The sequence below is a fragment of the Dama dama genome, chromosome 21 (genome assembly GCF_033118175.1).
Source record: "Dama dama isolate Ldn47 chromosome 21, ASM3311817v1, whole genome shotgun sequence".
In the NCBI taxonomy this organism is placed as follows: Eukaryota; Metazoa; Chordata; class Mammalia; order Artiodactyla; family Cervidae; genus Dama; species Dama dama.
The window spans coordinates 12,112,932-12,127,868 of NC_083701.1; the positions used below are offsets into that span (position 1 = coordinate 12,112,932).

The following is a 14,937-nucleotide window of genomic DNA, read 5'->3' on the forward strand; positions in this document are numbered from 1 at the left end:
AATAGTATTACTGCTAACACGTCATTTTCCACATTCTGTGGATTTAATTGTGCTCCTATATCAGAGATGGTCCTGGGACCAACGGGCATGGTTCTACTTGTTAGTATTCGTGTTCTCAAAACCTCATTAGGGAATATATGTTATTACGGACAACTCAATACAAAAACGCACATTTATTGTGATATTATATGTGTCTCAATATTATCAAATTTTAGTTGAGGCTGAAAAATGGTTTGAAGTGAAATTAAAGGCTGTCTACCCTAGTGATGACCTAAATGCAGCATGTCTGGTCTGCTTGGCCACAGCCAGACCTGGAATCTGTGGGCATACTTTGCAAGGGACATTGTCTTGCTTCAATTGTGCCTTTTGGTAAAGACAGTTTTTTTTTTTTTTTTTGGTTACCAGTTTCTTGGAAAAGATAAAGAGATGCCTCTGGCTCAGAGTTACACAGTTGATAGACAAGGAGCATTATTCTCCTTGTGGGAATCTGAGAATGTCAGTCAGAGACCTGCCCTGTCAGTTCAGAGGACAGCAAGGATCTTCCCACATTCTTTTCTCTGATTCTGTTTCCCAGAGGATGTGTCCAGTTATTTTAGTGAGTCATGAAAAATCCCTAGAGGTACCATACTTGCCTGAATTTTGTGCTTCCCCCCCACCTCCTCTGGAGAAAATGATGGTGGAGGGTAGATGAATGGTGCTGATGATATAAAAAGAGGAGAGGGATCTAGGGCAAAAGTGGCAAAAGACCTAGTCATTCAATCATGAAACTGTAAATCTGTGACCTTGGCCAAAGCATCTAAACTCTGTGAGCCTTAGTTTCTTAAACAAACTCAGAAAAAATGGTGCCTGACTTTTTTTCCCTAAAAGATCAGAATGAACAATAGGGATGCTATTTACTTAAATATGTGTTGTTCATTTTTAAAAAGGAATGGTTTTATTTTTTATTGAAGTATAATTGCTTCCCACTTGGTCCCCAGGTGGCGCAGTGGTAAAGAATACACCTGCCAGTGCAGGAGACACAAGAGATGTGGGTTCTACCCCTGGGTCAGAAAGATCCCCTGGAGGAGGAAATGGCAACCCACTCCAGTATTCTTGCCTGGAAAATTCCATGGACAGAGGAGCATGGGGGGCTACAGTCTGTGGGGTTGTAAAGAGTTGGACAGAATGGAGTGCACACACAGACACACACACACTCACACAATCGTTTTACAATGTTGTGTTAGTTTCTGTCATATAATGAAGTGAATCAGCTATAGATGTACTTTTGTATTTATTTTAGATGATTAAATTTTAAAAGATTGGTCATGCAGAAACTAGTGCAGCACCTCTGCAGTGCACTTATCTTAATGTGACCATTGAATCTGTGCACACAGGGAGAACTTTTGAGGGGCCATAGTTTAGCTGAGCTCCTTGGTCCTGATTGCAATGGATGACCTTACCAAAGTGCTCAAGGGCGTGTGTGATGGCCTGAATGCTTTGGTCTCCCCCAACGTCATCTGTTGAAATCCTAACCCTCCACGTAGATCCGCTGAATAAGGAAATGGCAACCCACTCCAGGAATCTTGCCTGGGGAATCCCATGGACAGAGGAACCTGGTGGGCTATAGTCCCTCGGGTCACAAAAAAGTTGGACACGACTTAGCCACTAAACAAAATTTAATGGTATTAGGAGGTAAGTTAGGTCATGGGGGTGGAGCCTCTGTGAATGGATTAATACACTTATGAAAGAAATCTCAAAGAGCTCCCACACCCCTTCTGCCTTGTGAGGATACAGTGAAAAGAAGTAGATTTAGAACTTAGAATGGTTGTGACACGTCATCAAACTAGCAGTCTCTTACACTCTGTTTTTCTTCATACTCGAAGTCAATAGAGGTAGACGACATAGAAATAGAAAAAATACGTATGTGTGTGTGCATTCCTTCCTCAGAGATGACATACTATAATGGATCTATAATTTTAGGGATTTTGATATCCCTGATTTCAGCCCTGGGAATGTAGGTTGAGATGCCAAAGTAGTAGGGAGATCAACTGTTGCCTATTGGCTGGTTGGTTGAGTTACTCATGTAGTAACTATTCGTGGATTACCTACCAGGTATCAAGGTCTGTACTAGGCATAGTCTAGTGGATTTAAACACATGAATGGCTATCTATGACATGAGGTAATGCAGTACATGCTGCTATATTAGAGTTAAGAACATATCGCTGTTCTTACTACCCCTGTCTTGGGCTTTAGGTGGTTTTGGAAGGATTCTCTGAGGAACGTGGTAGATATCCCACAATCAATCATTTGTGCAGGTTTTCCCAGCTCTGTGTTCTCCTAAACAATCAGTCGTTTATTTATGTTATTCTATAAAATGTTAAGTGCCAAGCCCTTCCTGTGTAGTGAGTTCTCTTTGTGGACAGAAGTGAGCTTGGTGTGTCTGAAGTGTCAGGAAGGCTGTGTGAAAGGCGCTGTGTTTGTGGTGCCACATGTTATGACAATGAGCAAAACAGACGCTTATGGTCCTCCACAGCCTATAGTCTGTAAAGCAGAATTGTAGGCTTTGGCCTTTCACTCACCTTATGTACATCCTCAGGTAAATAACTTCGTCTCTCTAAACCTCCATTTCTCCAGGTGTAAAGTTAGAAGGTAGGATAAGATGATTTCACTGTGTCAGCATTTGACCTTCTAGTCCTCCACATAATTCTCTCACAGCCCTTATAGCATTAAATTCTCAACAAAAGTCAACTGTTGCTCGGTTTAAGGATAAAAATGGATGGAAAACACATCTTGTTAGAGGCTCAGGTTTTTGAGAAGTGGCACTACCTTCTTGGGGAAGACATCTTTGCTTGATCGGATGTATTCAGCAGAAAGTAAGGGAACTGAGAGGAAATGAGAATGTCAGTGTCAAGTTCTGAAATACCTGTATGGGCGCTGAGGCTCACATCTGGAAACATTGTTTCAGTCTTACAAGATTCCTCTTTTGTGTAGGATGTATAACTAAAAGTTCTTTATCCCATGGATATGAACTAAGGATATCACCCTCATAGGTGATTTATTCCTAGCTATTTTACTACCCAGCATACAATTTGATTATTTTTTCCTCTGGTGCCAACTTACCACAAATAATAGTAATATGAGTTATCGATAATAGTTATAAACCATAGTTATAATTCTTGACCTAGAAAATGTATGAATTCTCAAGCTGTTGCATAGGTAGGACTTCATTTCTCCCTCCCAACAGCAATATGATATAGGTTGGGTGAGGGTTATTATTCCCATTTTATAGATAGGAAACTGAGGTTCAGAGAGGCTTATTAACTCACCTGAAGTCTCACAGATAAGAAGCTTCAGAGGCGTGATTCCACTTCATTTGTTTCCAGAGAAATATTTAGAAATGAATGACTCAAACCAAAGGTAAGCCACTGAGCAAGAGAAATTATTTGTACCATGTATGCTAACCAGAGGACTCTACAAAATATAAAAAGAACTACAAGTCAATAAGTAAAAGAGACAATTCAACAGGAAAACATGAGCAAGAAACGAACAGAAACTTCATTAAAAGAGTATATTCAAATGATCAATAAACTTTTGAAAGGCTGTTCGCCTTCCTTGATCATCAGGGAAATGAAAATTATTTTCACAAAGCAGTATCATTGCACATTGATCGGAATGGCTCATCTGTAAAAGATGGAACATATCAAAACATGTTGAACAATAAATATATTATTTAGAAGGAACTGATAGGGAATCATCATAATAGTTAATAGCAAGAAGAGTTACTGAATGTATTGAGCAACAGGAATTCTACATATACTGTTGGTGGGGGTGTAAATTGTTGCAGGCACTTTGGAAAAGTGACCATATTAACTCAAGTTAAATATTTTCATACCCTATGACTCAGAATTCTAGTCCTAGATATGCTAAAGAAGAGTGTGCATCTGTTGACAAAAAAATCATGTGCAGGAATGTTTATAGCACCATTATTTATTATAGTCTGGAACTCAAGTCATCTAAATATTCATCCACAGAGAGATGAATAAACAAATTGTGATGTAGCCACACGATGGAATATTATACAGCAATAACAGTGAAGAGTAACACTATAGCTAACAACATTAATGTATCTTATAAACATGGAGTTTAGTGAAAGAAGCTCCATGCAATGAAAGGTCCCTACAATACTCTTATTGGTATTAGATATAAGGATAGAAGTTAGCTTTTGGTTGTGAAAGAGGATGCAGAGGATTCTGGGGTGCTAAAGATGTTCGGTTCCGTGATGTAAGTGCTGGTTCCATAGGCTTGTCAGTTTGTGATAATCCATGAAGCTGTATATTTATGATTTGTATACTTTTATATCTGTGTGTTATTCCTCAATAGCATTTTACTCAGTTCAGTTCAGTTGCTCAGTCGTGTCTGACTCTGAGACCCCATGGACTGCAGCACACCAGGCTTCCCTGTCCATCACCAACCCCCAGAGTTTGCTCAAACTCATGTCCATCGAGTCAGCAATGCCACCCAACCATCTTATCCTCTACTGTCCCCTTCTCCTCCTGCCTTCAATCTTTCCTATCATCAGGGTCTTTTCCAATGAGTCAGTTCTTCGCATCAGGTGGCCAAAGTATTGGAGCACTTTACTAAGTGGACCACATAGCAAACTAGAGCCTTCAGGACGCAATGACTATCTCTGTGTGCCAAGAAGAGAGATGATTCCATGAAAAATTACTAACAAATTTGGACATTGTGTATTTAAAAAGTATAAGTGAGGAAGTGAAGAAGAATGCAAATTGGAATATCAGTGTGTGACTAGACCACTGGCCACCTGCTCAGATGAAGGAAAAAAGCTTCATGTGGATTAAGTAACTTGCTGAAGGTCCAGCAGCTCATAAGTGGTTCAGCTGGAATTCTCATCAACGTCTTTTTATTCCATAGCTCATGCTCCTTCAGCTATACCATCTCAGCAGGCAATATTTTACTTCAACCCTGAAACAGTAAAGAATGGGAAAAACAGAAGGAGGTAAAAGAGTAGACGTCATCAAGAAACGATTTAAAGTATTGGTTTAAAGTCTGCCTTTCACCATAATCTCTAGATCCTTATCTCCCTGTTAGCTCCTCTTTACAAGAGAAAATTTCTTTAATTGAAAGAATGAGTGAGTGAATGAATGAATGGAGAGGAAAGTGGAGACAGCCTTTGGAGGAGTGCCATACTCCATCAAACTAACAGTCTCTAATGGCCTTTGGTTTTCATATTCTAAGTGAAGAAGCAAATAGGAAAAAAGATTACATGCACACACATACAGACAACACACTTGCTTGGCCTACAGCTTCAGGGATCTCAATATCCCTAATTACAACTTATATTGCAGGCTACACAGAAGCACTGCTGATTCCAGCCCTGGCAGGACTCCTGTTCAAACATACTTCCCAGAAATCTTAGGCATCTTGCCACAGTAAGGAAACAATTTACGTCAGATTTTGAGCAGGGGACTCCGTCGAGGGTGGAGAGGAAGGCGGGGGCGAGTCGTTAAAGGTGGTAAGAGGAAGGCTTTTCATGGAGGCTACAGCTGATCACTTTTTCCCTGGTCCAGGAGGAGGACAAAGTGGTTATTATTCCTCTTTGGCTCACTGTGGCCCCAACAGCTCTGTTCTGAAAGTCAGGGGCTGCCTGGAGGTATCTCTGGGGATACAAAATGAGTCTGGCTATGATGCTAAAGAATTTTCCTCTCTTTTGCTTGCTCTCTTCATGGTTTGCCACAGTTAAAAGGTTTCTTTTGATTAATTATGGATAGTCTTTAATGTCCCCTCCCTTTAGTTCATGGACTGGTATTGAAATGACCTCAGAAATGATTGAGTCAAACTTCTTCCCAAGGCAGGAATTATTTATGTAGCCAAAAAATCATTCTCCATTCTATAAATATTTATTCCTTGTGACAGATATTGTTGGTATTCTACCTACTGTTCAGCTGTTCTTCCCTTCTCCTTGCTAACAGCACTCTCATGGATTTTTTTTTTTTTTTTTTTTTGAGTGGAAGCATTATGGCCACAGCCAAGCAATAAATTTTTATTGGTGTAAGTCGATCATGATAATCTTCTTCTCACTCTTTTAGCATTCTTGGAAGCCCCAGTGTACCTCAGTTTTGTCCAAGGAGACCTAGGAAAATGAAATTTTCCTGCAGAATTCTTAAAGAGGTTTTGTTTTTCTGATGAAAAAAGAAAGACACACTGCAATGTCCTTTCTCTTTCTGGCCTCGACTGTAAATATGACACTTGCCACCTTGTGACCATGAGGTACTGGCAAGAAGGCTGTAGACTTGATTGATCTATTGAACAGACACAAGTTACTCTTATATAACTGTTAGTAGGAATGTAAATTGGTACAGTCACTGTGGAAAACAGCATGAAAGTTCCTCAAAACTTTAAAAATAGAACTAACATGCAATCCAGCAAGTCCACATTCCACCCCTGGGTATTTGTCCAAAGAAAATGAAAACATGAATTAGAAGAGATATATTCACTTCAATGTTCATAGCAGAATTATTTATTATAGCCAAGATATAGAAGCAACCTAAGTGTCCAGGGACAGATGAATGGATAAATATCTATATGTATCTATCTGTCTATAATACACTGTATGTTTTCATTTATATATAGAATCATAAAAAAAAAAACAAAACAGACATACAAGTATAACAAAACAGATATAGACACAGATACAGAGAACAAACTAGTTGTTGCCAGAAAGGATGTAGGGTGAAGATGGGGTAGAAGAGGTGAAAGAGATTAAGAGTTGCAAACTACTAGTTAGAAATCACAAGGATATAATGTAAGCATAGGCAAGATAGTCAATGGTATTGTAATAAATTTGCATGGTGTGTGTAATCTATAAAAATGTTGAATTGCTATATTGTATACCTGAAACAATTATCTCTCTGTCTCCTGTACAATGTCACGAGCCTCCATCCATAGTTCATCAGGCACTCTATTAGATCTAGTCCCTTAAATCTATTTCTCACTTCCACTGTATAATCATAAGGGATTTGATTTAGGTCATACCTGAATGGTCAATTTTCCCCACTTTCTTCAATTTAAGTCTGAATTTGGCAATAAGGAGTTCATGATCTGAGCCACAGTCAGCTCCCGGTCTTGTTTTTGCTGACTGTATAGAGCTTCTCCATCTTTGGCTGCCAAGAATATAATCAATCTGATTTCGGTATTGACCATCTGGTGATGTCCATGTGTAGAATCTTCTCTTGTGTTGTTGGAAGAGGGTATTTGCTATGACCAGTGCGTTCTCTTGGCAAAACTCTATTAGCCTTTGCCCTGCTTCATTCTGTACTCCAAGGCCAAATTTGCCTGTTACACCAGGTGTTTCTTGACTTCCTACTTTTGCATTCCAGTGCCCTATAATGAAAAGGACATCTTTTTTGGGTGTTAGTTCTAAAAGGTCTTGTAGTTCTTCATAAAACCATTCAACTTCAACTTCTTCAGCATTACTGGTCAGGGAACCTGATGCAAAGAGCTGTCTCATTTGAAAAGACCCTGACGCTGGGAAAGATTGAGGGCGGGGGGAGACAGGGGTGACAGATGATGAGATGGCTGGATGGCATCACCGACTCAATGGACATGAGCTTGGGTAGACTCCAGAAATTGGTGATGGATAGGGAGGCCTGGTGTGCTGTGGTTCATGGGGTTGCGAAGAGTTGAACACGACTGAGTGACTGAACTGAACTGAAACAAATATGATGTAAATTAACTCTACTTCAATCAAAATATTATAAAACAAAATAGTAAGTCACTGAGGTCAGATTTTCTGTTTCTTGCAAATGTATGTATATAGGTACTATATTTGAGGCACTGAGCGTGTGACAGCCTTCATCAATCAGAACTTCAGCGTCTACCTAAGCTACCTAGAACTACCTAATCTGGGATCTCACCATTCCTTGGAAGCCTATATCTTGTGCCTAATCAAAGTCGAGGAAGAAGACTCAAGTCATTTGTGGCCAATGTGGGGATACTCCAATAGGTAATACTTACTCCAGAGCCACCCACCCCCATCCCCAGGTTGATGGAGGGTTTGTTGGACTAGCATTGTGTTAATGGCCTTGAAAGCCAGTAGCAAGGAAAAGGACTTCTAGTGGGTAGAATTTTGGGAATTGCATCTGGTTATCATTGGTGTAAAAAGATAATTGGCCAAGGAAGGGAGTGAGGGTGATATAGGGGTAGGGGGAACTAAGAGATACAAACTATTATGTATAAAATAAGCTATAAGAATATATTGTACAACACGGTGAACATAGTCAAATCTTAAAATAACTGTAAATGGAGTATAACCTTTAAAATTTGTGAATCACAAATATTGTACACCTGAAGGTATATTGTATATACTATACTTCAATAAAAAAATTCACCATGATAAAAAGATAAGGGTCAACAAAGGAGGAACAATAGATGAATGTGAGAAAGAATGAAGTGAAGAAAAATGAGGCAAGACAGAGATAGAGTGGGGATGAGAGAGAGAGGAGTAAAAGAGAAAATACTTCTCTGTAAAAGTACTTCTTTATTATGTAAAAAAAGAAATCACACATTTTGAGGCACCAATGAAAGATGAAGAAAATATTGGCAGCACATATTAAAAAGTTTCAAAATCCATCGAGTTCCAACACATAAAAAAGGAAATATAGATTGGAGTGACCTTTTTATTTCTTTTACGTATTATTTTTGACTGTGATGGGTCTTTGGTCCAGCACATGGTCTCTGCATTGCTGTGCATGGACTTCCTCTAGTTGTGATTTACTGGCTTCTCACTGCCGTGGCTTCTTGTGTTGTGGCTCTTGGGCTCTAGACAGTGGGCTCATAAGTTGTGGTGCATGGGCTTATTTGCTCCATGACATGTGTGATCTTAGTTCCCGAACCAAGGATCAAACCCATGTGCCCTGCATTGCAGAGCAGATTCTTAACCACTAGACCATCAGGGAAGTCCCTGACCCTTTTATTTCTTATGCAATTAGTGGGTAAGCTGTTTAACAATTTTAAAAAAGGTATCAAGGAGACAGTATTCTGGATGTGCTGCTCATGAAGGCAGAATTGCCCATGGATGGGCCAGGTTTGGACCTTTGGATACCCTATCTTTCCCTGTCTTTCCTGCAAGAAGCATTTCCAATCCTAGTGAGTAACTGATATCATCAGATACTGATTATTAGTCCATATTCTATTTTATTAATGAAATATAGAGAATATAGTTATAACGAGGACTGAGGAGTTCCTGTTTGTCATCGCATTTTTCACCAGTGGGGAAGTTCCCAAGGTAACTGAAGTCAGTGCCAGTAGCTTTTTGAACAAAGGCAGTTAGACCCACAGCATCTTTTAAAAGGTGTTTTTGGAACCTGTAGAGAAAAGTTCAAAGGGCCCAGGTTTGAGGGCATAGAAAGATCAGGATCTGATTCTCAGTTATAACAGTAATTAGAACAGTTTTCTCATTCTCTCTGGACCTCAGTGTTTTATTTCATTTCAAAGAGGTAATTATTTTAAAGGATTGATGTGGAGGATTAAGTGGGAATTCCTGGCAGTGCAAATGCAGGAGCCCCCATTTCCAGGATATCAAAAACCTGAGGTTGGCTGTTGCTTCTTCCTTGTACTATGCTATTGACCTTGACCCAATTTCCATCTCCATGCAAACCACATGGACCTATTAACACATATCTTCCCTCAGAATGTCCAGCTGTAATTCAGCATGAACTAGCAACTGTTATGGGTCACATTTGAGATCTGAAGATGCACACAGTTACTCTGGTTGAATTTGGGTGATTTCCAGGTTTCCCAAGGACCACATATACAATGCAAGGGTCCGCATGTCTCAGGAAGGGTTACTCTGGAAAGTGCTGTTTATTACTCCTAGACTGTTGTTTAGTCTCTTCCAGGAGCTTTTTCTCATTTTATTCCAATTTTTATTTATTCGAGAAATTCTTTTAGAAATCTGTGATGTTCCAAGCACTGTGTAAAGGATTGGGATACATGTGTTAATAATATCTGGTTCTAGAGATGAAGTGCAAGGAATACAGACATTTCATTAAAACTGTGATCAGTGTTAGAATTCTATCTTAACATATGTCACTCTCTGAATCACAGTATCTCCTTGAGATAGTGTTAGGGGAAATTTCCTACTTGTATGTTTTCAAGAAGAAATTTATACTCTCAGGAGAGAAGTGAATTAGGACAGGAATATTTTGAGCCACTGTCCTGACAAAGCAAGTCCCAGATCTGGGTGTGAAGTTTGTGCACAGCTTCAGCTTTCTTTTCTTCCTCCTTGTTGGAGCGGGCCTACAGTTGTCCAGTTTCTACAGGGAGAAAAGTTTAATACAATGGAGACAGTGGTGGTAGGAGGAATGGTTGCAAGACTTATTCTGGCAAAGGGTTAAAGCCTATCCTGGGAGTCACCTTCTATGGTAATAAAAGTTTGTTTTGTGTTCATTCTTCCCATCCTTCTGTTGATTATTTTTGTCTGCAGTTAACGTGTACATTGCTTTCTATGTGTTAGGTTGTTTGTTTTTCATGTTACTCAAATATCCTACATTCTTGCTGATTTTTGTATCTGCCTATTTGATTAGAGCTTGAGTAAGAAATGCATGAATATCTGCCAGACGACTGTGGCTTTGTTTGTCTTTTTAGTTCTATTAGTACTTGATTTATGTATTTTAAAACAATGTAATTAGATAGACGTAAACTTAGAACTGGTACATTTTCACATAGGTTGATCCTTTTATAATAAAAAAAACCCTACACCTTTGAATCTGTAGAGATGTTTCTTGCTTTAAAATAACTGCAAAATATTAGTATAAGAAAATGTATTAATATTTGCATTGTGTAAATATTTCCAGTGTTTTACTTTCAAGTATTCCATATCCTTGTGTTTAAGATATGTGTTTTTTAATAAATATATAGTCAATTTATTTTTAATTTATGGTATTAATCTTTGTTATTTTAATTGAAATACTTAATACACTTACTTTTAAAGTAACTAGTGGTCTATTTTTATTTCTATGTACAATTTCTCCATTTCTATCAACTTCACTTGGAGTAATTTTTTTATTATTTAATTTTCTTTTATTACTTTATTACCTGTATGTTCTTTCACTATGTTTTCTGTCATTATCCTAGAGAATTCAGCTCCATTTACCATGTCCCACATTATTGAGCATTATTGTTATGTATTTTAATTCTAAATATATTCTCTGTGTGTTTTATATCCCATAAGCTTTATTTATATACTCAGTGTTCATTTAGATTTCCCCACCTGTTGCTTCTCATTCCTTCCAGTTTCCCCAAGCCCCTATCATTTTCTTCTGCCTGAAGGTCTCCTTTTATTCTTTCCTTGAGTGTAGAATTGAACATGGAAAATACTTTCATATTTTCTCTGTTAAAATGTCTTTTAACTTTTATTTTTCAAGGATATTTTCACCAAGTATAGAAGTCTAGGGTAGTCATTATTTTATTCAATATCTTGAATATGTCATTTCAGTTTTTTTCTGGTTCCCATCTTTTCTCTTATATAATAAGCTGTCACTGTTGCTAGTGTTGATACTCATTTGAAATATCTACCTGCCTATCTGTGTATCTGTCTGTTCTTTTCCCACTGAACTTGAGCTGAAGGAAAAGCACGTGCCTTTCCACCCTAGGGAGGTGGTGAAGAGTGATGGCTCAGCACTCTTCTGACTGTGCAGTCAAGCTCTCATTCTGCCATTTTCACTTCACCCATTTCATATTTTCAGGTGAGACCTCCCACATTCTTTATCTGATCTCCTCTGACATTATCTAGATTTACAATATGCCAAGGAAAGAAATTTTGGAGAAACTACATAATTAATATTACAATACAACTTATGGGTTTAGACTTACTGAGTAATTGGTATTTAATTTTCTATAGTTTTCCCTTTTCTCCCCAAATATTGTGTGATGAACATTTAATACATTTGCAACAGAATTTTTAGTTTTATTTTTTTAAGTGACATTAAAATCATTACCTTGAAATGTACCCCTGAAATCTGTGAAATGGTTCAGTGCCTAAATTGTAACTGAATACCAAAATTATTTTGTCTTACTAACAAATCAGTCTTCTTCCTCATCATTTCTTAGTTTTCCTAAGTGTCTCTTAATTAAATTTATGATTTCCTATGTATTTAAATAAAATCTGAAGGCTTTTAAGGATCCACTGAATTAATCACAAAATGTATCACTTTGGGCATCTTTCAGATATGCAGAACTTGTTTATTTCATGTGATGTCACTGACTAATGTCCATCTGCTTTTGCCTTTCTTCTCCTCCTTCAGATGGATGGAGCACTGAGGAAATTTGCTGAAGGCTGCTAGCCAGGAGACTCGAGAAGGAATTGTTAAAAAGGAGAACTATCCAAACATTGTCCTCTCCCTTTGGAGCCTAAACAGGAAAGAAAACTCTTAGGTAAATAATAATCAGTGCTCTGGGTGCTCAAATACTCTAAGAAGGGTATTGTCTGAACTGGGAGAACTGTGGCTTTGGCTACACATTCAATGAACCAAGGTCTATGAGGTTCAAGTTCAGAGAAATGGATTTCTGCCACTACAGACTCATTAGAGCCGATGCTATCACAGAGCTAAAAGGAAAACCTTATGTTCACCTCAGGGCTGCCAACTGTCCAGCCGTCATCCGCATCAGCAGTGGCAAGGAGCGCTCTGAATTTGGGCTAGAGAAAGCGTCGCGAGAGCCAGGCTAGTCGATGAGCCCAATCATGATAATGCTAATAATAGCAAACCTTTATTGAGTCCTTTACTGTGAGCCAGCCCTGCTGAGAGCAGTCTGTGTGCATCACCCCGTTTAATCCTCACTTCTCCCATCATAAAGCTGGAGCTGTTATGAAGACTGTTTTGCACGTAAGAAATGAGGCTCAGACATGTTACGTAATTTGCCTGTGATCACTCGGCTGGAGAGGAGTAGAGCTGGGTTTTGCACTCAGGTCTTGCTGCTGCCCAGAACCCCACCGCTTGGTTTTTCTACCTTTGAAGTCCAGTCTCTCAGCAGGGCACTCTGCTCCTCCAGGATGTGGCCGGGAGCAGCCTGCCCACCACCCCCTCCCACCCTGATCCACCTAAAGCCTCTGTTCTCTGGCCCTACCAGGTCAGACTCCTCTCCCTGCCCACATCTTGCTCTTCTAAGATTCTTTGCTTTTTCTCATTGTGCGTAGTTGCTCAGTCATGTCAGAGTCTTTGCAACCTCATGAACTATAGTCCCCCAGGCCCCTCTGTCCATGGGATTCTCCAGGCAAGAATACTGGAGTGGGTTGCCATTCCCTTCTCCAGGAGATTTTCCTCACCTAGGGGTCAGACTCATGTCTCGGGTCTCTTGCATTGCAGGTGGATTCTCTACTGTCTGAGCTACCAGGGAAGCCCACTCTTGCTCATTACTTGTCTCATAAAAGTATTTTCCCTTTTCCCTGCCAAACCAACTCAATTATCCATTAATCCTCTGTGCAGATGTCACTTCCTCTGTGAATCCTTTCTCAGCTTCCTCTTCCTGGCTCTTGGCCTCCTTGACTGTTCTTTTAGCACCGAATTCACGTGTCAGCACAGAGGTTAGCAAACTATGGCCTGAAAGTCAAATTCAGGCCTGCTTCCTGTATGACCCACGAGCTAAAAATAATTTTTAAATATCTGGAGGAAAAAAGTCAAAGGGAGAATGCTTTGTCACACATGAAAACTATATGGAGTACACACTTCAGTGGACATGAAGGGAGTTTTATTGGTTACACGGCCACACTCATTGATGGACATACTGTCAGTGACTGCTAGTGTCCCACAATGGAGGGGATGAATAGTTGAAACAAAGACATAGGGTCCAATGTTTGGCTCTTTATGCAGAAACAGTTTGCTAACTTGTGCATTGAAGCACTAGTAAGTAGTGTTTTGGAAGAATGAATAGCCATGTGTTGCTGACTATTATACTGTCTGTGCCCAGCACAGGGCTCTTCTCTTAGTGGCCAATAATTTAATGAACATATGAATGAAAGTTAAATGAGTGTGAAGGATAGATTCTCTACCAAGAACCAGGAGTCTTGCATTCCAGTATCATTTCTGTCACTTATTGTTATCTGGCAGAAAACTCAAAGTAGGATAATTTAGTAAACATTTTCCACCAAGGGACAGTGCAGTAATTCAGAGACAGTAGCAGCAAACATGTCACCATCTGTCACCTGGAAGAGTACAGAGATGGGAATGGGCTCAGAATTCAATAAAGTCACTTAGAGTTAGCCCCTTTGGATCACTAGTAGCTTCTGTAGAGCCAGCAGCTGAATGGATCCCCTCAGGGAAGAAGCTAAGAAAAGAAATGTCCTGATCTCATTCTTCTCCCTCTTCCCACCTTTTGCTAGGTCTCCCTGTTGGTGGAACCCATCCAAGCACTGGAGCCTTGTCAATATCGTGGCTGGAAGTTGGTTCCTGGAAGACAGAGAAGGATAGAGAAGATGGCAATCTGGAAGGGCAAGGTAGAATGACCTACACACAAACTTAGTGGCAAATCACATCTATTCCCTAGGCTTTGAGTTCTTCACTTATACAATTGGCAAGTTGGATTATGAAATGTTTATAATAAATAACTAAAATAGCAACACAGAAATTATTTGTTGTGGCTTTATTCTGAACCATACATTCATTTTGTCAAATAGTCTTCAGAGTAAATATTGGGTTAGCCAAAAAGTTTGCTTGCGTTTTTTCCATAATATCTTATGGACGAATCAGAACAAACATTTTGGCCAACCCTATGTTATCTCCATCATACAAATGAGAAAACTGAGGCTCAGAGAGAGATGAAAGGATACTCATTCACACAGTGGCTAAATTGTGCCACCAACACCTCCCCCCAAATATACTTTGCTGAAGTATCGCCCTCATTTTTACTTATCAAAACAGTGGTTGTATTATTTGGGATAACAGC

At 39.3% G+C, this 14,937-nt stretch overlaps 1 long non-coding RNA gene across 2 annotated transcripts in view; it reads left to right on the plus strand.

Moving 5' to 3' along the window:
• The window catches only part of LOC133042265 (uncharacterized), a 301,029-nt gene extending 286,468 nt beyond the window's left edge, over positions 1-14,561 (plus strand). For both annotated transcript variants that reach the window (XR_009689461.1, XR_009689460.1), the window contains exons 2-3: positions 12,303-12,432; positions 14,375-14,561. This is a non-coding gene — a long non-coding RNA (uncharacterized LOC133042265). The remainder of the gene's footprint in view (positions 1-12,302; positions 12,433-14,374) is intronic.
• The last annotated feature ends 376 nt before the right edge of the window (positions 14,562-14,937 follow it).